Below are 23,546 nucleotides of genomic sequence, written 5' to 3' on the forward strand. Positions count from 1 at the left end.
TGCTCTTCATTGACTCTTCCTGAAGGACTCCCATTGGCTCCACCCCCTTTTCCAGAGTGAATACATGCATCCTCTATTAGCCCTTCCTGGCTTCAGTCCCACAGCTTTACAGTCTGAAGGCCTCACTGGCCTGTCTGGAATTTGGCCTTTTGAATCCTGTCAGACCAGCTTTGCAGCGCTAAAGGACTACAAGTGCCAAGCCGACTGCCGCCACAGGCAAGCTTCCTAAAAGGAAAAGGCGCCAGCTGCAGCAACAGAGAGATCAAGTTCCCTTGAACAACTTTGATAATAAGTGAAAATTAGTTCCCTTGCTCCCTATTAGGCTACTGGGCACTGGAACAGAAGAGCAAGGACAAGTGCAGAAGCAAATTAAAATGAAGCTCAGCTCATCCAAATGGCATAGATGTGGAAGGGCAGGTCCCACCACTTATAATCCTGGGACTCTTCAGAGGCGCCCGCACTCACTGGACTAAACTTGCTGTAGGGGTGGCAACAGGAAAATCTCTAGGATTTCTTTTTTTTTTTTTTAATTAAATAGCTATGGATAGTTCACATTTCAATTAGAACTCTTCAAATCCCAAATCCAGCAAACAGCGGCTACAAGCCGAGTTCTGTTCTTTTTGGCTTTGGAATTTAATCCCATGAGCATGGGGCGTTGAGTATGCCCAGTCCTGGGATAACAGGAAACTGTCCGTTTCCACATGAGTACAATTCAGTTTCAGAACTGGGCATGAGAACATGTCCCTGCGTCCCCCACCGGGCAACAGATGAATAACGAGTGAGTGGCGGCTTTGGACTGAAAAGCGGCATGGATTATTTCCCTTCCCCTTCGAAGGCTGCTGTCAGGAAAGATTTACAGATCTGGAAGAGTCTGTGACAGATTGGAACTGTACAACTGCCCTCAGAGTCTCTGATGCTTCAGCGAACAGTCTGAGTGTGGTGGCTTACAATCCTAGCAGAGAGGTAGAGTCAGGGAGGATCAGAAATCCCAGACCTACCCGGTCTAATAATGAGTTCCAGGGCAACTTGGACTACAGAACAAGACCCGTTTCAATACAGAAAGGAAAAAAAAAATAAGTCAAATCAAAACAAAAGAATCAATAGAAAAAATTTTACACATTGGTGAGACATTTGGGAGAAGAAGCCATTTCTGCTTCATGTAACGCAAACAAATGCACACACAAGCATGCGTGCACACACGTGCACACCATGCATATACACACTGGTGTGAAAACCTACTCTTTCTACTCTTGGGACTGGTTTCAAAAGACAGAGCTGGGAAGTCACTCTGTTCCCAGAGGGTGGCAGAGGGGACCCTGGGGGAGAGTAAGAGAACAAAGACAGAAATAGTGGAAGCCCAGAGGAGGACAGTGAAAACCTGCTCCTAGCTCTGGGGAGTTAGAAATCACAGATTCAGTTACATCCCTTGTTTTCTGGGGGAAGAAACCGAGGCACTGTAACATTAAGACTTTCCTGGAGTTGATCCCTTTTACCAGAGCCAAGAGGTCAGAACCTCTTGGGCCCTTAGCTCTCACTGGAGAAGTGGCCCCTCCCAATGCCTGCTTCCCACTGGCATCAATACCAAATAAGAGTACCATGGCAAGCCTCAACCTCTCTGGGGTTATTTTCCATTGATCTTCTGTCTCTCCCAGTGACAACAAAGGGCAGCATTTTCCCTGCACTCACCCCTCTTTCCTGATGCGAATGAAATGTGTGTTCTTGCCCTTTCCATCTTTTCCTCTTGGGATTCAGGAGTTTTCTCCCGGATGGCTGGATACTCACCTAACACCCTGGCCTCTGGAAAGTACCCCCTTCTGCTTATCTTCAGCAACAGATGTGGGAATTCTAAAGCATTCCCTAGGACAGGCTTGAGGGCTCTTAGACACATTCTGCTCCATTGTACCAGTTCTCCCCCTGGGATTCCCAGAAGTCTAAAGAATCCATCCAGACTGGAAGAAAGAATCACTGAGAGAAGACAGAGCTGGAGACAGAACCAGGACCATAATTGATAGCAGGGGTGGAAGGAGTGGAGGAGATGGGAAATGGAAGATACGATGCATCAGTGCCAGCGGATGACTGACGGGCATTAGGTGCATGAATTGCGGATGAGAGCGTTTATAAAAGGCTCAGGAACTCGGCACTCACCAGCTTTAAAACATCCATAGTTTACCCTTTAGACGCTTGTGTCTACCTGGTCATGTGCTCTGCAGATGGAGAGCTCAGGCCCAGAAGGGTTACACACTTTACCCAAGTCCTCGGTGACTGAGTCGATGGTCCTGCATCCTGGCGTCTTGTGCTTGCAAACATGGACACCCCTGTAGCTAGCTGCTCTGATTCCTCCCAGGCAGTGACAAACCACGAGGGTGCAAAGTCTTCAGGCACGGTGGCAATCTGCATAGACAGCACAGGCAGCCAGCCCGAAGGGAGGCTGATGATGGGCCTGGAGGGTTTTCATTTGCACCTGCCATGTTTGACAGCACGACAGGAGAGCAAATCATCGGGGGTTTCCACTGCCTCTAAGCCGAGAATTCCCAGAAAACAAGAGCTTGGCCGTATTTGCCTATAAGACAATTAGGGTAGACAGGATGAGTCTGGGGGACTGGGGGACTTACACAGCCTACCCTGGCATTGCCCGATGCAGAGAGGAGATGCCACAGGCAGACAGGCCTGTCCTTCTCACCCTCTGTGATAAAGAAAAGCATGTTGAAATGTATGTATAAGAGATTTCTTAAATTCTTCTTGAAATTATGCAGCTTTAGGAGATGAGGAATTGTAAAGCAGATGTTAAGCTTAGTTATTGAATACTTTTGCCAAATATATATTGTTTTACCTTCATTTTCTCTCTAGGAAAAGGAGCAAATTGTATTAATACTGTGCATTAAGACCGAGCGAGGACATTTTGACTTACGTGCCAAGAATGAGAGGCCATATTGTAAGCATCCACAAAGCCTGAGAGGGGACATATTTTTCTATTCTATTATTGGTTAAATGCTGGCTTCTTAAATACAGTGAACAATTTCATCGCTAATTATAATGAGGTCTGAGCTTAGACTCTTTAAAAAAAAAAGAAGAAGAAAAAGAATTCGTAGGAAGGTCAAGCCGTCCTCTATTCTGATGAGGACTTCTGACCCCAACTAAACTATCAGGGGGTCGAAACTACCCTAAGGAGGTTCTCGTGCGCATGTCAAGTTAGGAGCCCATCCGATGGATCTATGCTTTGATGTTTGCAGCCTTAACACCAACCATTTTCTCTATAAGCAACAGAAAGTCTTCCTCATTCTTAGAACCCCTGAAATGTAAACTGCCTCCCAAAGTAGAACCCCAGGAAGGGGCTTCAGGAGAACATTGACTGTGAGCTGTGTCTTTCTCTCCCATTTCCAAACCCAATGAGGCTCACTTCTCCACTGTTTCGGAGCTGAAAAGGCTCAATGCCCTTATAACATTGGCAGGCTAGAGAGGAGCTGGGTAGGCAAGGCCTCAATCTCTCAAGCTAATCATGGAGCCACCAGTAGCAGTATGAACACACACACATGGACAGACAGACACACACACACACATACACACATCTACACACTGAGTTCCTCAGCTTTTCTAATGCATGAGGGAGTGGAAGAGAAACTTAAAGTTCCAGTTATGAGCCCTGAAGAGATGAAGAGTCATTACTGGGGTATCTCAGACTTGGGTACTTCACCAGAGAAGAAGAGGCTAGTGTCCTAATTTGCATAGTCACTCAACCTGCAAATGCATACAGGACACAAGCGTTTGTACAGCTTGGAGGGGTCACATTAGTTGTTCCTGCTCCGCTGCCCCTCTACATCACACATAGACAACCAAGCAAAGGAATCTATACTAAAACTTTAAAGTGTGAGGAGCCCACAGCTGCGGAAGTCTGTGAGGCACTTGGCCCTAGGATCATGCCTTGTCTTGCAGGTTCCTATCACGAGGCAGACAAGCAACAGTATCAGAACTGAAATGCATTATGTCTTCCAGCCTCCCTAGCCTTGTAACAGCTGAGAGATACCCTTTGGTTCTAGTTAAAATACCTTAAACACAAATAAATTCTAGAAGCCAGCTGAGTTAATATTTGCCTCGGGGGAGAAAGGAACAAGAAAGGAGACCATCTGTTCCTAAGGGTGCCTCAGGAGTGTGCCTGGGGCGCATCACCCATCCGCAGGCTGTCAGTCTCTCCGCAAGGTCTGGTACTGTTTGAACAGGAAGTACGGTGGGGTGGAAGGAAGGAGGGCAGCCATTTCTGTCTAGTGGTTGTTAATGCTGTCGGCAAAACACCAAATAACACAGAATATCCCCCCTCCATTTCTCTTAATAGAGTATAGCTTTCATAGTTGGCGGTGTCTGAACTGTAAGGCATCCTCAATGCGAAAGCACCCGGAATGAAACTATGGTTGGCTTTGTCCTCTAAATCGCATACTGTTGTCTCCTCCGAACAAGTGCTGAGGCATAAGGGCTGCTGTGATGGTTGCTGTGTTTGGACATGATCTGAACACTCCAAAGGTTCACTGATTGGAACTTTGATCACAAGGACAGGGCTCTGGCAGGTGATGTTACACCTTTAAAAGGTGGGAACCCATGAAATACCAGGGTGCTGTCCCAGGAAGGGATTCTAGAAGCCAGAGCTTGGCCACACCTACTAGCTCCCCAGCTTCCTGTTGGGAATCTGATCCCTTCTCTCTCACACTCCTGCCACCACCAAAATGACTGGCAAGCATCATTCAAAACCTTGAAAGGCATCAATGAGACCCACAACATATGCAGGGAGAGATTGTCACCTCTCCAGCTGTGCTTGGGGTTGGGGGTAAGGGGTGCAGGATGGGGTTTGGGGTGCTGCAGGAAGTTGGGATGAGAATGGAGATATCTAATCTATGTGCATTCAAAATTGATGAGGTAGGGATCATTTACATGAGTGAACCTCATACTGTGGAGAAATGGGAACAAAATTAAAATGGAAAATACGAAGAAAAGAGAAGACATAGGCCCTGTGGACTGTGGAAGAGTAACAGGCAGGTGTCCTCAGCAAGCCAACTGACACTTCTTTCAGCACTATTCAAAACCACAGGAGAGGAGGCTTGGTGAAATTAGCAGACTTATCTTAACCTGAACACAACTTTCTTCCCCTAAAACTTCATGAAAATTAATATCATATCAGTAAAAGCATGAGAAATTTATTGAGTCTAAATCCTACACAAAGTAATCATAATAAGGAAAACTAAGCATAAAGGGGAGAAGAATGTCTCCTGGGGGGTAGAAAGCACACAAAAAGATCAAACCTGCAACTTTTTATTCGAAAACTACCTAAAAAAGTGACTTTCAAAGGTGAACAACACAAATCTAAAGCATAAGAAACTCAGAATTGGGTTATAGAACACAGGAAACAATTACACACAAAACATCTCAAAAATGAGTACTGAACAAAAGCCACACCGTGAGTTAATGCACAGGTTCTTCTTTCAGAGAGCTGGAAAGTATAAAGGAAGAAAACTCGCTCAGAAAAAAAGAGAAGCCAGTTCGAGGTGGAGATGAATACTAGAAACCAGCAAAGGCGAGTAGGCAGAGCTCAAAAACCAAGCCGGAGGGAATGCAATTTTGATGGTTAGTCTTGCTTGCCGCTTGAGTCAAGTTCAACTGTCCTGGGGAGCAACCCCCCAGGTATGTCTCTGTCTGTGAGGACATTTGCAGGGAGCCTTAACTGAGGAGGGGAAACAGCACCGCCCCAGGGATAAACAAAAAGGGAGAGCAACTCTGATCGTATACTGTATCTAAAACAAAACAAAACAGAGGCGGAATAATGGTGAGCACGTGCCCAGAACAACCCTGACACCTCTGAGTTTCTGTCTTCACGTGGTTACAGCCATTACTCTGAGTGTCTGGTCACCCTTTCCAACTTAAAAGTCAAATGTCCCGGCTGGCCCCCTCACACACAAGCACACACACACACACACACACACACACACACCCCAAAAGATGCATCGTCAGTTGGATACTACTTGTAGCAGTATCTGGGCCTGGCCAGTGGAGGCCCGGGTTCTCAGCTACTTGGGTAGCTGAAGCAGGGGGATTGCAACTGCAGACCCTGACTTGACTGCAGAGTTCAAGGTTATCCTGGACAACTTTAATGATACCCTGTCTCAAGTATAAAGGAAAAAGCAAACTGTGGCTATAGCTCAGTGGTAGACCACGTGCCAAACATGGGAAACTGTGAGGTCAATTCTCAGCATCTCCAAGGAAGAGAGCAAATAAAAAAAATGGAGCCAGACACCGTGGCCCAGGGATTGCCAGGGGCCCATTGCGAAGGGGAAAGAAGTAATAGGAGTTTCCTGATTCTGTTTTCTTCTTTGCACTATTCACTTGTTTGCTTTGAGACAAGGCACCACTCTGTAACCCAGGCTATCCTAGAACTCCCTAATTAGCCCAGGCTGCCCTTGATCTCATGATAATCATTCTGCCTCACTCCCCCAAATGCTGGGCTTACTGGTGTGAGTCACCAACAATTCTGGTATTTCCTGTGTTCTTGGAAATCAGAATTCTCAGTGTGAAAAGCATGGATATAAAAAAGGTTAAGTAAAAATTCTAGTCTTGTGCCAGGGAGATGGCTCAGCAAAGTGCTTGCTGTGGAAGTTTGAGGACTCAAGTTTGATCCGTACTGCATGCGCTTTTTTTTTTTTTGAAAGAAAAGAGGGGGGTGCCCTTGTGAGTGTTTGTAATCCTAATGGTAAGAAGTATACAACAGGATCCCTGGGGTCACTAGGACAATCTAGCCTAAGCAACCAGAGTACCTGGCCAAAGAAGAAACCCTGTCTCCAAAAAGAAATTGGTGCATGATTGTTCAGGATGCCCCCATATGTCCTTGGGCATCCACATGCCTAAGCACAAACATGAAGCACACCCACAGACCTGAGTGTAGCCATACACACACACACACACACACACTCACACACACACACACACGCTATAGTCCAAACCTTAAATCAGGTGTTCAATCAAAATTTCATTCACAATAGAGTATATTTTGAAATACATGGCAGTATTTAATTTATTGTTTACTAGTTTTCCACATCTGTCCATTGAAACTGACTAAAAATGTGATCAGTTCTGTCACAGTGACTCTCCGGGGACTGGAGAGATGGCTCAGCAGTCAAGAGCACAGCTGCTCTTGCAGGGGACCCAGGGTAGATTTTCAGCATGAGCATGACGATTCACATCTGTAGGTCCAGTTCCAGGAGACCTAATGCCATCTTCTGATACCAAGTACACCACCATCCCCAGATAAACCTGCAGACAAAATCACAATCATTTAAACATTGCTTCACTATTAGAGCAGGCTACCACACGATCATCATAGAATAGGATTCATAACGTGTTTTTGAGAACAGCATGGTGACCTGAATCCAGCCCCCATTTAAAACACAGGGACTAATGGCACGTGCTCATAACTGCAGTGCAGGAGAGCCTAGCCTGCTCGAATCCGCTAGCACCATGCCAGTGGGCGCCTGTCACAAAAACCAACATGAATGGTTCCCAAGGAACAACACGCAAGGTTGTCCTTTGGCCTCGACATACATGCACACACAAGCACATGGAGCTAGGGAGAGGATGGGGGAGGGAGAGAGAGATGTTCTTGGAATATTTTACATATCAAATACCAAAATAAAGGCTATCAGACCGTGTTAAGCTTACTGCAAAAGAGCCTGAGCCAAATCACATCGGCTGTAGTAGGGTCAACAACAGACATTGTGAGCTCCATTAAGTGTAACAATTACAATAGATGTAAAAGCTTCAAATATTCTAACTCAATGAATTTATAATGACGCTTTGCAGAAACCACCAGTCATTTGCAAAGATGAGATAACAGAATTAGAGTATCAGTGCTGTTCATAATCACCTAAGCTGTGTGCCAGTAGGTACTGTGTGCCTCTTCCCAGTGACAGAGAAGTGGCCACTGCTGCTAGGTAGATTAGCCTCTGGATCCGGCCGCCAGTTTATAAGAGCTAAGCAGAGGAACATGTCGACCCGTACTGTGAGAATACAGCCAGGAAAATCCACACTGAAACTCTCTACACAGCAACCGGCTGCAAATGAATTTGCTAGTAAAAGATTGGAAGGAAAGCCTGCAGATTAGACATCTACTGGGAAAACCACAGCCTATGTCTATGGCGATTAAATGATGATGCCCACTGGTGCATAAGGGGTGAGGGAGGAGGCAAAATGATGATGAAATGTGGAATAACACTCAGATGAAACAACAAGCAAAGTGGCGATTGCTTGTGAGTGGGGAGGGGGTAGATTCTGATTGAGACATGTTCATGAGGAAAGTTCTGAAATGAGCAATGCAGAAGCACTTTCATTTATTCGTGAACAATTTATTATTGTTTGCCTGGTGTTCTCTCTGTGCTGTGCACTGACTGTATTCCTTTTGACCTTAGAGGAAATTGCATTACACAAATAGTAAAGAATTAATGAGAAGGTTTCTGAACTTGTCGGGAATCATGGATCCACTTCGCTGATAGAAATGAAAACATCTCTACAGGAGCATTTAAGGGCTTGGGCCCTTGAGGATCATGAAGTGGGGTTGGAGTCCTTGTTCTATTGGTTATTCGTCGTGTGACCATTGAGCCTCGGTGCCCCCATCCAGATTCAACATAATAATCATAAGCCTCTCAACTGGCCCTGCCAGGTGTAAATGAGATGATCCATTGCATGGGTCAGCTGTCTCTTTGCTGTGGCAAAGCAACTTCAAAGAAGAGGAATTTATTTGTTGTGCGTGGTTTTAGGAAGGCTACAATCCATCATGGCAGGAAGTCATGGCACCAGGAATGCAAGGCTGTCAGTCACACTGTGTTTTCCATCAGAAAATCACCATGGACGCTGGCAGCCAGTCTCCTGTCTCTTCCGTTCCTCTCCGGGCAGCCAGAACTCCAGCTCACAGGATGGCATCACCTGAGTTCAGGATGAGACTTCCCTCCTCCGGAGTCTCTGAAAAAGCCTGACAGACGTGGTCAGAGGTGTGTCTCCTTGGGGATTCCAAACGCAGTCTGGTTAATAATGAAGAGTAGCCATCACTGCCTGTGGAGCAGACACATAGTAACCGCTCAATAAACGGTACCCAGTGCGCATGTCGCTGCTATTGTCGGAAATGACGGAAGCGTCTAGCTGTGTAGGCACCTTTTCTATGGATCGCTGAGGACCACTGGGAGGCCTCTTTGGATTTCCTCTGTAGCTATCAGAGTTCTTTTCCTCTCTACTGCTCCAATTATGTTCCTCGGAAAATTTGGTCTTCATTTCTTTAAGCACTAAGTGCTTTGGGATATATAGGAAAATGAAAAGTGTTACAGATTCTCAAACTATATTAAACCAATCTAAGTTGTTGCCCAACTGCCGCAAGGACCAGTGTGGCAGTAACTGCTATACTGATGGAGACCAGAGGCTGTGGGGGCAGGACTAGCCAATGGCTTGTTTGCCGGCCACTTCCCTGGGCATCAAGAGACAGCCGTTACACTCAGCCCCCAAGTGGGCCAATGTTTATAGATGTGGCTTCGAAATCAATTACCCTTCTCTGTATGCTGTCCCTGAACACACACACACACACACACACACACACACAGGGGCGGAGTTTGTGATCCCTCTATATTCATAAACCATCTACTCTACTGAATGTCAATTCTGCTGACCTGTCCCGCATCATTCACTGCCCTTTACCCAACTATAGCATCAGGGAGGGAGATGACCTCTGGGATGGAGTGTTTGAATTAGTTTTCATCCACTTTAGCCTGAGGAGCGTGTTGAGTAGGGGGTTGGGTGTGAAAATGTTCCTCTAAGAATGCATCCCTTTTTCTATACTCCATCTGGGCCATAAAGACACTATTCTCTTTCCTGTCCTGAATTTTCACAGCCAGTTCAACACATCCCTGTTTTTCTATTTCAGATACCTTACTTTGCCTCTTAAATTTTGCTTATCTGTGAACTCTAAGCTATAGATAGATAGATAGATAGATAGATAGATAGATAGATAGATAGATAGACACATGGACACACGCATGTGCACACACTATACACCTCTTTTGGTTTTATTCAAAGAGTCTGGCTTCCTAGTGACATGATGTAATCATCACACTGGTAAACAAATATCTTGTCCACTAGCTTACATAGCAGAGCTGGGGCAGCAAAGTCTGAGAATGGCAATGTAAGCCAAGGCTACAGGCTCCTTTCCCACTGTCCTCCAGTTTCTGAATGCAATCTTTGATCTATTTGTTGATCATTTTTGCTTTATAAACATCATCTTATGTGGGTCTCTCTGACAGACAGATCAGACAAATAGTCAAATAAAACCGTCTAAACCAATCACAAAATGGCTGCATTTTAAACAAGGTGATAAGCGTCGGGTGTCATTTCTACACTTTGCTGTCACATATGCTAACTTTTCCAACTTACCTATGACAGTGTCCAGTTCGTTTGTAAACCAATATACAGTGGAGTGTGGAGAGATGACTCAGAAGCTAAGAGCACCTATGAGTTCAGTTCCCAGAACCTACATCGGGAACGTCACAACTGTCTATAACTCCAGCTCCAGGGGGTCCAAAGCCTCTGGCCTCTTTGGCACCTGTACTCATAGACACAGAACCCCTACAGGCACATACACATAATTTAAAAAATGATAATCTTGCAAATCTTTACATAGTAATATATTTTAAATGTATATTTTAAATTTTTATTTATATTTGTGTGTGCATGTGTACATGAGTTTATGTGCACCATGTACATGTGGAAGTCTTCAGAGGCCAGAAGAGGGTATCTAACTCCTTGGAACTGGAGTTAGAGGCAGCTTTGAGCCCCTCTTTGGGTCTTCTGGAAGAACAATAAGTATCCTTAACCACTGAACCATCTCTCCTGGCCCCTTATTTTATTTTAAGAATTCAGAAAAATACAAAGACTAATGAGTACATACAGGCAGCTAAGCTACCTAAATGGTAGCAACATTTTCCTCATGCTTACCTCAATTTTTTCTTTTAGAAGATACAGGTTTGCCCTGTACTCTCTTCTGCTGGTTTTCCTTCCTCCAAACCCACAGCAAATCACTACCCAGTCTATCTTGTCCTAATGTTTAAAAAGACAGACTTCAGTGATGGCTCGGTGAATAAAGGTACCTACTGCCTTTCCTATCAAACCTGAGTTTCATTCTGAGGATACATATGGCGGGGGGGAGGGGGGATACTTCTGTGAGTTGTTCTCTAACCTACACACACACACACACACACACACCTCTCAAAGGACAGTCTCTCAGCCGAGAGCCCTTGCTCTGACATTAACTATTGTAGGAGCTTATCTGACAAAGGTCAGGTGTTTTTAAATCTGGATTTTATTTTATTTTTTTCAATGTTTATTTATTCATTTTATATCCCGACAGCAGTTTCCTCTCCCTCCTCTCCTCTCAGTCCCTCTCCACCTCCTCCCCTCTTCCCTCTCCTCACTGCTCCTCCATTTCTATTCAGAAAACCACAGGCCTTGTTGCATGTCAACAAAACATGGTCTATCAGGTTGCAGTTAGACTAAGCACCTTGCCTTGTGCAAAGGTTGGGCAAGACGACCCAGTACGTTCAGAAAAATCAAGTGACAGCTCGTGCTGGAAAGGGTGTGGAGCAAGAGCAACACTCCTTCATTGTTGGTGAGAATGCAAACTTGTATATCCACTTTGGAGATCAATATGGCAGTTTCTCAGAAAATTGGGAATTGATCTACCTCAAGTCTCAGCTATACCACTCTTGGATATAAACCCAAAGGACACTCCATCCTACCTCAAGGACACTTGCTCAACTATGCTCCAGCAACTTTATTCATAATACCCAGAAACAGCCTAGATGTCCCTCAAGTGGGAAATAGACAAAGAAAATGTGGTATATTTACACAATGGAGCAACACTTGCCTGTTAAAACAATGACATCATGAAGTTTACAGACAAATGGATGGAACTAGAGAATATCATCCTGAGTGAGGTAACACAGACCCAGAAAGACAAACGTAGTATGTGCTCACTTACAAGTACATATTAGTTGTAAAGTAAAAGATAAATATGCTACAATCGACAGACCCAGAGAGGCTGGATGACAAGGAGGGCTCAAGGGAATCTCCCTGGGAAGGAGAACTAGAAAAGATTTCTTAGGTGGACTGGGTGACAGGTAGATGGGAGCATGAGCCATCGGTTGGTGGGAGAATGGGGGAGAGAGTACTGAAAGAGACAATTGGAAAAGCGGTCATTTTAGGATCAGGTAGAAACCTGGGGCAAGGGAAACTCCCAGGAATCTACAAGGATGACCCCAGCTAAGACTCCTAGCAATCGCGGATACATAGCCTGAACTGGCCATCAGGTGAATCTGGATTTTTTGGGGGTGGGGGAAGGAGGAATTCAATCTGAAAACCAGAAAAGCAAAGCAGCCAATCACTAGAGAAGTCTTACTCTGTCATGGCTGGGAAGCCGCAAACTAAGCAGCCCAAGCCTCTCTCTCCTCTCATTTGATATTCTCTCTGGTGCTGGGATTAAGAGTGTGTGACTCCCCAGTACTGGGATTAAAGGTGTGAGCCACCACCAATTGGATTTGTTTCTGCATTGATCTTGTTGAGCCCAGGATGCTCTTACTCACAGAGAGTGAATCTAGATTTTTGAAAATCCATCCAAACTTCTGTTTTCTCTCAGCGCTCTGGTGAAGTTACTTGGCGGGCTTTTCGATCTTTCCTGAGTGACCGGCAGTGCAGGGTTCTCTCTGAGGAAACCAGATTCAGTTCTTCGCTGGTGAATCTAATCCCTTCCACTTTCACCGTAATGTGTCGAAGTGAGGGCTTCTTTTGAGTTTGTAGCCAGTTCTAGAGACGATTTTCTGTTTTATTTTTCCACGTTGTTCCTGTGTTCTCCTCTGGAACTCCCACACATGTGCCTCGCCCGCGTCTCTCACCGGCTCTTTCGTATTTTTATCTGCTCTAATCGGAACACCCTTCTGCACCAAATACCTTCCAACTTTGTGTTGAATGTGGGATTTATCAGTTTGCCATTTCAATCATTTTCACTTCTAAGATCTCCTATTACTTCCTTCTTATAAACTTGTCTTTTTGCTTTATTTCAGGCTCCACTCTGTCCTCACTTGTGGTTTTAGGGTAATTCTTTCTTCGCATGAGGAGTGTGGGTGCATGCCTCTCTGCCCTCCTCAGGTTGCTCCACGTGTTAGCTCACTGGGAATTACAAGGATGGAATGGCTGAGGCTGAGTCCTTAGAAGAAAGGAGATATAATTAGCTCATATTGGCAGCTGGAAATTCAGCAGCATGGCTTGGAACATGGCTGGGGTTCTGGAGAGGGGGCCCTGGGCTAAGACATCCCACAACAGCTTGTTAATCCCACTGGTTGAGAATAAGACCACTGCCACAATTTTCGAACCAATTTTGAAACAAGCTCTAATTAAATACTGGCCGGGATGATGAACTCTGGCCAGGTTCGTTTCAGTGTTCCCAGAAAATGGCAGTGAGTCACACTTTGAAGAAGGCTTCTAAAGGCAAACCCATAATGCTAACATATTTCCCACCGGGTCTAATCAGGGCTAAGCATATATCCTGATGTGCGTCCTGCACACATACCTCCAGCCCACATGTAATCAAGTACATCCGGTGCATTTGGGTCAAACAAACTCTGTTGGGGGAGCTTGTTGTCCTATTCAAACAGCCTCCGGCACCTCTGGCAAGGGGCATGCAGATCAGAGGCACTTTTGTTTCCTGGATCTCTTAGACACAGTAATTAAAACTTAAGTTCTGGCAAACTGATAATACAGTGGCCGGAGTGGATGGAAGAGGGACAGACATGGACATGGCAGTACAAGAAGCAATGTGAGACAGGAGTACTCATAAAGATTCATTGGCATGAGAATGCCCCGAAGCCTCAGGATACCCAAGGACTTCCCGCTGTGCTCCATTCTTAAAGGCCCCACCGAGAAACCCTCAGGGGACAGTGAAAGTGTTGCTGTCCAGCGTGGGTTTCCCTGGGAAGAATTTCTCTTCTAATCACAGTCTTCGTAGTCCCCTTTCTGAAGGACTGTTTTCACTCCACGTTTTGGGAATTTCAATTAGTGCCATGTTAAGTTCTCTCCTCTCTCTCTCTCTCTCTCTCTCTCTCTCTCTCTCTCTCCTCTTAAACTCCCATTATTGTTGTAATAAGAGCGGCGGGGCTGCGTCCCCGGCACCGGGCTGCCCGCATGGCTTTACCCAAAATAATTACACAGAAACTGTATTCTTTTAATCACTGCCTGGCCCATTAGTTCCAGCCTCTTATTGGCTAGCTCTTACATATTGATCTAACCCATTTCTAATATTCTGTGTAGTACCACGAGCTGGCTTACCAGAAAAGATCTTAACCTGCGTCTGTCTGGAGTGGGAGAATCATGGTGACTGCCTGACTCAGCTTCTTTCTCCCAGCATTCTGTTCTGTTTACTCCACCCACCTAAGGGTTGGCCTATCAAATGGGCCTAGGCAGTTTCTTTATTAATTAACCAATGAAAGCAACAGATTAACACAAGACCCACCTCCATCATTTCCCCTTTTTCTGTTTAAACAAAACAGAAAGGCTTTCACTTTAACATAGTAAGATTACATATAGTAAAACAGTTATCAAGCAAGAATTACAGTTACAATATTTATATCTATTTTATCTTTTATCATAAATAAGGAAAACTATAACTAACCATTCTTCAACTCCATCAAAGACTCCAGAAGGATATAATATTACCTAAGTAAACAAAAAATAAGAAACTTCAAACTCTAGAAATGACAGAGACATCTCGCTGCCTGGACAGTCACCCAAAGTTCTTTTGTACCGTTGGGGCATCCGTCTTCGGCCTACAGGCCCATAGTATCCAGCAGACATTTTCATCAAGCAGGAAATTCCAAAGACAGTTCAGTCACTATCTGCTGTGTCCTGCAGAATGTCTCACAGACTCTTTCATGGGTCAGGAACCCCAAAAGACCATCTCACCTTTAGGCAAGTTCAGCAGTTCTCTCTCTGCGGGTTCTTTGTGTCCAGTTTATGCATCAGTCCATGCAAGAGCAGTTTCTTGCCCAAATGGCTATCAAACTCCTTAAGGAGCCTCTTTGGTGCCCATCTTCCTCTTGAAGTAGATTGGTGCTGCCAGGAGCAGACGTGTCTCATTATCATGAAAAGCCCTAAGTTATTAAAACATTAAATGCCATATTCTATAGTCTTTGAAAGATATGAAGAATGTCCATCTAGCTGAAATATATCTATGCACATCTAGAAAATCTAACTAACATGACTAAAAGCTTGACAATTATTGATGATTATCCACTAACAACCTATATACATTACATTTTTAAATGAACTATACAATCACAATACCTTAATCAAGATTAGAAATACATATACTTATAACAAAATTGACCTTAAAATCATACCAATGCAAATTATTCATATCTATATCATATCCCCCTTTAAATGTAAAAGAACATTTATAAACAATATTTGAGAATATGGGCGCAGTTTTTTCTCTCCAAACTGCTTCCTGCTGAATGGGGGCGCTGTATTCAGATCTTTCATGGTGTAACCTGTGTGTCAGGGTCATCTCAGTTGGCAGTTGAGCGAAGTAATTTTTTGAAAGTGTTCACAGCAACCTTTCAGGAGAGCGTGGTCTATCATACCATATTGGGATAGACGCAATCCACAGAGTCTCATCCTCTGTGAAAACAAAAGAAGACCCTCTCCAAAGCATCATATCCTTAGAACCAAATTCTGAAATCATAATACCCTTATATCCATTTTGGTTTAGCTTGGCAGCCCATATAATGAAATGTCTCTCTGCATTTAGCTCCTTTACAGTCAAAAATTTTAAAGAAAACACAATAATACAAAGAATCCAGACTCTCTGTGAATTTTCCATTTTTACGTGGCCTATTTTTCTTTATTTCTTTTAATCTATAACTATCTGTACTCTGTCTCTTTAAAGACTTTACCCTTTTTTAAGACATTAACTTTACTCTTTATATATATTTTTTCTCTCTCTCAAGCCTACGTACATTCATCCAACAGTGTCTGAATCAGTTCTATTGTGAATCTGTAATTTTTTTTACTATCCAGGAGCATTTCTTAAAATGTTAAGCACTTCTTAAAAACTTAAGTTGCACCATGTAGGGGTAATACGGTTCTGCTTGTTTACTGCCAGTCTAAACCTAAAATGTGCTGTTATTATGGTAATTACGGTAGTTCCTGCCTGAGACCAGCACAGTTCATCATGGTGGAGTTGAGCTGCTCTTGCCTCAGAGCCATTTGGTGCCCCTGAGCCACATACAGTTCCAGGCACACAGCAGTCCACATTGCCATCAAGCAAGCCTTAGCACTTTACTCCAAATGATCCATTCAAAGATTCTGTCTTTCGCAGGAGCCAGACAGAAATCGCAATGGCGGCACAGCCCAGAAAGTTGGCATTTTAAAACAGCCAGTTTTTTCCTACTGCTGAGTCAGGACAATTTCTTTGCAGCACACAACCCATAAACAGCAAAAAGCTGTCTTAAATTCTCTCTCTCTCCTTTTTAAGCCCTCTCAGCTTTTACGTGGAGTTCATTACCACGCTGGGTACCACTCTGTTGTAATAATAGCGGCGGGGCTGCATCCCCGGCACCTGGCCGCCTGTATGGCTTTACCTGAAATAATTACACGGAAACTGTATTTTTTTAAACACTGCTTGTCACATTAGTTTTAACCTCTTATTGGCTAGCTCTTACATATTGATCTAACCCATTTCTAATATTCTGTGTAGCACCACGAGCTGGCTTACCAGGAAAGATCTTAACCTGCGTCTGTCTGGAGTGAGAGAATCATGGCGACTCCTGACTCAGCTTCTTTCTCCCAACATTCTGTTCTGTTTACTCCACCCACCTAAGGGTTGGCCTATCAAATGGGCCTAGGCAGTTTCTTTATTAATTAACCAATGAAAGCAACAGATTAATACAAGACCCACCTCCATCACATTATAAAACACGAGTCCATATTGCTTGTCCAAGACAAGACACCCTTGGTCTTAACACCAGGCAGAGGGCTAGGTTGGCTTCCCTTCCCCAGCCTTGGCTAAGCCAGATCCCAGACTCCAGGAAAGAGTCCGATGACTTCTTGTTGTTCTTTTGTCATGAGTGGCATCCCCCTTGGCCTGCCCTGGGCCTTAGGATTTCTCTGGAAGGAGACCTTTCCCGTCTGATATTCTGTAACTCCTGAAACCCCCGACTGATTCTGCTTATTTCTGGACACAGAACCCAGCGGGCCCTTGCCCATTTTAGACTTTAAAATGTAAGTCACACCTAGATGTTTATGTTGTCTTTGAACTTAGCCCTGGCTTTGAATTGTCTCTGTTTAAAATGTGAAAGGTGTTGGGACTTTCATGTGTAGAAAGACGAGGCTTCAGAGAGTCAATAATAAGTGTCGTATTGGCCAGAAACTCCCAGAGCTCCTCTGTAGCCCAAGTCTGCCAGTTAATTTCCCCTTGAGTTCTACTGACCAGAGTGAAATCGCTCAGCCTTTCCACGTAGAGGAAGCCTCAGATGACCCTCAGCTTCTTGCCTTCTCCTGGGGTCTCTAACTGCTCCAGTTCGGTGTCTGTTTGTGTGTTTGTGCATGTACAGGCCTGTTTCACTGGAAGTTAAATCTAGGTCTTATACAAGTCCTAAGTGGCAGGTCCTTTGCCACAGTATATCCTCAGCCCTCTGATTGTGTTGCTTATAAATAGAATCTCACTAAGAAGCCCTGACTAGTATGAAATTCATTCTGTAGTTCAGGGAAAGCCTTGAACTTGCTATCTCCTGCCTCGACCTTCTGAGTAGCTAGGCTAAGGAAGAGACTGTGTTTTGCTTTTATGGGCTTTTTTGCACAGGTCTGGGTATAAAGGAACTCAATGGACACAGAATAATATGATTAGATATAGCATGAAGCATCCATCTGCGTCTTGGTCTTTGCTTTCCCCAAGCCAGTTGCCTGTTTGCTTGTTCATCTCAGCAGCAGCTGTTTCTCCTCCGAGCCTCAGGTTAAGGGAGCTGCTGAAAGACAAATAGGCCAAAGACATCCTTTGAAGGCGCTATGATGGGGTCCAACCTTTAGACTTCGCAGTAGAGTGGGGAGGCTTGGATCAAGACAATTCTGTCATTGGTCACATTCCTCCTGGCCCGAGGCTCCCCACTAGCTCTCAGGAGTCTTTGTTGCAAATGTAAGGGAATTTTCCCATGAAAAAGCAGCCTGAGGGTACACTTGCCCTGAACCTTCTCCCAGGAGGCTTTTCCTGGAGAAGAAGGGGGTGAGCTCCCCAGAAAGAGAAAGCCTGCAGGGAAGATACCCCCAAGCAAGGTCTTTGTCTACAGACTACACAACCACTAGTGTCCCTGACATTCACACTCATGCATTTGATGTCCTGATCTCAGGGGCCATCTTGCTCCTAGGCAAGTAAAGCAAGCAGTGCTGACACTGGAGACTAAATGGGATTTTAGTCACAGAGAAAGGTGTTCCCCATGTCAGAAAAAGGGGGATGTGGCATCTATGATCAAGCTTTACCCATTTTTCTCCCATAATTTACCAACAGAGAGTCATCGAAAACTTGCTTCAAAAAGAATATTGCACCCATTGAATACATTATATTTTAATTCTAAGGATGCCAACCAAAAATAGGATCATATTAACCCCTGGGAAACCCAGTAAAAACACCAAAATACAAGCTCGGGTCAGGGATGGTTGCTTGTTTTTTTGCCTCAACAGAAAACTGCAGCAGGTAAATGTATCCTGTGAAGCTAACAGTGGGGAGGGGGTAACCACAGATGGCTGCCACCTGCACCCTTCCTCACTATTCCTGCCCTTCTTCCGCTGCTGCTCCCACACAATCCACACCGATGTGTGCTTTCTACACAACAGGGAAATGAAGTCTTACGCAGGCATCCAACAGCCATTGCAGAGCCCGGATCTAAACTTGTCCTACATCTGTGAAATGAGGGTCACGACGCTCCAGTGCTAATGGGGTAGTTGGGAGGGTTAAGCGTACCCCTGGCAAACCTCCACCAACTGGTGCGAATTATATTTTTATTATGATAATTACCATGAATGTCCAGCATCCCAGCAGAGTGGCTGCCTGCGCTGTTTGCTCAACTCCCACTCTCCGTCTGTTTCCCCGAGGAACCAGGAAGGAACGCTCTGGAAAGGCAGCCACAGGCTGTGACTACAGAGGAGGTCATGAGAACGGGACACTGCTGTCTGTCCTTCTGTTCTGGTTTCCAGAGAGGCCTCGGTCAGCCGAAAAGCATAAACAGGGCATGGACGTGGGCTTTGGGACTGTCTTGCCAAGCCAGGTAACTTTACTGGCACAGACTGGGTAGGAATCTGCCCCAAGGTCTCAGAGAAAACCACCAGTTTCTATTCTTCCACAGCTACCCCAGTTCTGTACCTGAGTGATGTGTGACTCACTGAGACATTCACAACCCCCCACTTTGCAGACAACTAGAAAAGGGAATTGATCATGTCACCATGGCACCCACCAGCAGTGCCTTCCTCAGTGTGAGGGTGGGATGTGCTCATCAGACTGGGGGGGAGGCGCTGGGGAGAAAAGGGTCAGAGCCACTCACAGACCAAGCACCCTGCCTGCTACATACACTCTGGATGCCATGTTTACTGCAAACCCCATGTTAATTAACATCAGGCCTGTTTTACAGTACTTCTCTTTTGAAAATGTTCTTGCATTCTCTTCCCTACCTGCCCCCCCCCCCAAATCCAAACCTTTTTCCCTCACCCAGGCATCCTCCCATGCTGCTTGGACAGATGGAAGAAAACCCACAAGATGGCCTTATGAACATCTGGACAGAAGGAATAAAGCCCACATGAAGTCCTTATGAACATCTGGAAAGCATCTGCCCACCACCTGTAACCTATTCCAGGTGGTGCTGGAGAGGAAAGAGTTAACGGTACTAATGAATAAAGCTAATTGATTACTAAGCTCTGTGAGCCCGGTGATAATACCCCCTTGGAATCCTGCCAATCCCCGCAGTTTAGTTACAGAATGTCTTCATTCTGCTGGGAAGCAGGGAAGGCAGGACAGCCCAGCACGCCTGCACCAGAGAACCGCAGGGGGCTTCGGATGCTAAGAGTGATAAATGCTGAGTAATAGAAGCATTTCTTAATTTATTATTAGTATTGATTATTAGTCTGTGTCTCAGCTGCATCCCCGAGACTCCCCAGGCACCTGAGCAGGTTGAGCCTCGGTATAGAGGCTACCAACAATCTTCTGTCTTCACAGTGACAGCCGTCATCGACCATTGTAGGGGTGCAGTTGGATGGAGGACAAGGGGTATAGTTTAGACCCTAAAGAGCCCAACCATTCTGTCTCTCTTTTCCTCCTAAAATTAGAAATTCAGAAAACAAATATCAAAGGCAATAGTCAGGCATTGAGATTACAGCGGATATGTTATATTATGTAAGTCAAGATGGTTCTAGTAGGATTTTGAGAAAAGAAGGTTTTTATGACACCATGAAGTTTTCAACAAATATTCTTAAAATATTTAATTTTTACTTGTGTGTATTTGCAGGGGTTAGGGTGCCTATGGAGGGCAGAAAAGTGTGTAGGATCCCCCTGAAGCTGGAGGTACAGGCAGTTGTGAGCCACCCAGAGGGAAGCTGGGAAATGAAGTCCTGGGAAAGAGCAGCTGCTGCTCTCAACCGCTTAGCCATCTCCTGGGCCATTTATAATCTAGGACTGTGCTAGGCTTTGGTGATATGCACTTTTTCCCCCTCTAAAAGCTAATAGTGTAGGGAGGAAGCTTGGGTCTTCGTAAAGACTCAGTTGATGTAAAATGACTGATTAGAAAGCTTGGAAATCCCTTTCTCTTCTCAAACAATTCAGTCCGGAATAATGCACACTTCATACTGCGTTAGTGAAAGAACTCTCCGAGACCAGTTGAAACCAACCATCCCTACTGCCCCCTAGAGGATGAACTGGCTGGTGGGAGAGGGAAGTTTATGCAAACGAAAGCGTTAAGAATGCCTTAAGAGCAAATTCTGATGGCATAGTGCTGTGGGGATATTAATCCGAGAACAGTAATAAAATGGAGATATTGAAGCTGAGATGTTTGCAAGTCCCCAGAGGATAGTAACACAGCACTGATCAGGAGGAGACCCTAATTCCCAGAGCAAGCACAGGTAGATCGTCCTGAGAGGGAAGTCCTAAATGGGACTTTCCTTTAGCACTTCCGGTTTCCTAGGATAAACAGCATGCAAAACTGAGCTCATAACCAAAAGTCATCATGAATGAGAAATGGGCTATGTAAGACCCCAGGGTCAAGCAGACCCCTGCTGTCCCCAACACAGGCCCAGAGAGCAGGAGTGCCTACGGGTGCCTGAGGCTTCCAGCCTCTTGCCGTCCCGCAGAGAACAACTGGACCCAAGCGAAGCTGGACTCACTCTAGAACTTGGTCACCCTTAACTGTTGTTCCTGCTTACACAGGAGAGTGACTGAGTGTGGAATTCCTTTCTGTGATGGTGTAGAATTATAGAATAAAGCTCCAAACAGTTAAGTGAAAAAGCCTCTTTTTTAAGGTGCCGCTGGAGAAGGCCAGCTCCTTAGAAGTTGAGTTCCAGCAGAATATCCGAGCATTGAGCAGGGAATGAGGCTGTAGACCTTCCGACTTGACAAACGGAAGTCAGGAGCCCCATTCTCTCACTACTGGAAGACTAAGAGCCTACTGTTGGGCTCTGAACTGTAAAACATCCTACAGATTTGTGCGCTCAAGTGCTTGATTGGCGGCTGATGGCACTGTTTGAGCTGCTTCTGCAGTTAATGGATGGAGACCCCTGGGGGCGGATCTTGAAGGTTACCATCAGCCCCACCCTCACATGCTTTGCTCAGACGTGAAGACGTGCTTCATTCCTGACCGTCAATCCCACCGTCTTTTCCCCACTGCAATGCACTGAGGCTGTGAGCAACATAAACTTTGTCTCCCTGAAAATGCTTCTTTCCTGTATACGGGTGCCTCCACCCCGCAGATCACAGTGCCTTCCGTCATCACAGCAAATACTCGCTAATTAGACCACAAAAATCAGGTGGAATAGTGGAGCGTAAACTAGTGGTAAATAATAAAAGGTGGGATCATAAAATCGCGTATGTTGTGAGAAATGCTATGACAAAGAAACCAAATGAACTTCGGAAATGAAAGCTATCATGGCTGAAAGACCAAATCTTAAGCAGCCCAGAGGCTACATTGTACAGCAGAGTGCTCCCGAAGCCACAGACAGGGTTCACCAATTAGAATTGAAGAAGGTACCTGTAAGACACTGGGGGCATCGAGGAGAAGGGAGCTACAAGAGGTCAGGTGATGGAGAAAAAAGAAGATGGGTCACATGACTACTCAGAGTTCAGAAGGGAAGAATCAGAATGGATGGGAGAAAGGCAATGCTGAAGGCTTGCCACAATGGAAAAGGCGATCCAGGAAGGACTACAGACTCCAAACAAGACAGATAAGAAGTGGCTATCTGATGTGGGATTCTCCTCTGTATGTTGTGAATACCATTGGTCAATGAATAAAGAAACTGGTTTGGCCTGATAGGGCAGAGTAGAGCTTGGGGGGGGGGGGACTAAACTGAATGCTGGGAGAAAGGAGGTGGAGTCAGAAGAAGGCAAGTAACCTGGCAGGAACTTTACTCAGTAAGCCACAGCCTCGTGGTGATACACAGATTAATGAAGATGGGTTAGTTAAAATATGAGTTAGCCAGAAATGTGCGTAAGCTATTGGCCGAACAGTCTTGCAAATAGTATGGTTATTTTGGGGCCGAGCAGCTGGAAACAAAACAAGAGGCCTCCTACAACAGCTATCTTACATGCATCTGAATGAAGCTGCAGAACTACAAGAAACTCTCAGGTATTGCAACAGAAGTTCCCATCATAATAAACTTTCTTAGTCTTATTATGTACATAGCCATTACCACCACTGCCCTGGCCTTGCAAAGGCTCTCTTTGAAGGATTACTTGATCCATTTATCTATTTCTTTACTTCCGTATCCAAACCACACTCCCACTCCCCTCCCTTCTCACACGCAGCCATTTTGAAGTGCATCTTTTCTGTGCACACTCTTACTAAGTGCATTTGTCACTTAGTGTGTGCATATTTAATTCAGGGCACACCACAGAGTTGCTGATCACTATCTACTTCTAGTTTTGCTACATTCTTAGGATCGATGTCACGAGGCAGTGTTTATTCAGTCACAAAGCACGCTCTAATAGTGAGTCATGAAGCCAATTTGGTCAGACCTAGAAGCCATGTGTTTATATTCATGCATGTCTGTACACATGCATGTACAGTTTGATTCAGATTATAATATCACCCATGTTTCTTGTACAGACACAATGAGAATGCATTAGAAAACTACTCCTCCATAAGATGTAGTACACATCAAGTAGACAATTGCTGGTCCTATCTATGCTGTAGTTCTAGGCAATGCAGGGTGAGACCCAAAATTTGGGGGGGGGGGTTGCTTGT

This window comes from Chionomys nivalis, chromosome 1 (assembly GCF_950005125.1).
Source record: "Chionomys nivalis chromosome 1, mChiNiv1.1, whole genome shotgun sequence".
Classification (NCBI taxonomy): Eukaryota; Metazoa; Chordata; class Mammalia; order Rodentia; family Cricetidae; genus Chionomys; species Chionomys nivalis.